Source organism: Perkinsus marinus, assembly GCF_000006405.1.
Source record: "Perkinsus marinus ATCC 50983 genomic scaffold scf_1104296930362, whole genome shotgun sequence".
Lineage (NCBI taxonomy): Eukaryota > Perkinsozoa > Perkinsida > Perkinsidae > Perkinsus > Perkinsus marinus.
The window spans coordinates 160-715 of NW_003216127.1; the positions used below are offsets into that span (position 1 = coordinate 160).

General features: G+C 50.2%; 1 non-coding gene across 1 annotated transcript; it reads left to right on the forward strand.

The window, feature by feature from the left end:
* Positions 1 to 404: 404 nt before the first annotated feature.
* Pmar_PMAR022417 lies at positions 405 to 487 on the forward strand. The gene has a single exon. It is a non-coding gene; the product is annotated as a tRNA-Tyr (tRNA).
* The last annotated feature ends 69 nt before the right edge of the window (positions 488 to 556 follow it).

Below are 556 nucleotides of genomic sequence, written 5' to 3' on the forward strand. Positions count from 1 at the left end.
GTGCTCGAAAGGATAGGAAATGAGGATTTGATCAACTGCTTGCTGAGCGCTGGGGTGAGCAAATGTTCGGGAATGTACTTCTCATTGGTTTTGGGTTTAGATTGCGAAGAGCTTCGAAAATGCGCCGAAGATTTTGGCTGTGTTTTTGAAAGTGGCCGAGGAGAGGTTGCAGGGAACTGATGAAGTGAGTGTCGGTGGCGTTAGTGGTAGAGTTGGAAATGTGAGACAGGTCGAGAGTCTCGAGGATTGTGGTAAAGTGTATCGAGCGGCGTGTCGGAATATTCTGGGGGGTGACGGGGACGCGGCGAGAGTGAGGGAAAGTATGGGATCGAAGTTCGAAGATGGTAAATTGCTCATGAAGGTGAGTGGACTCAGAGAACATGTTGGTCGCAGTTGTTTTTCGACCGGCAATAGCTCAGTTGGTAGAGCGTCCGACTGTAGTGATGTAGTCATCGGATGGTCCCTGGTTCGATTCCGGGTTGCCGGATTTTTTTTCAGATTCCTCTAGCCGTATGTCTGTCTGACATCCTCTCCCCAGCCCTCCATTCCCAGTAAG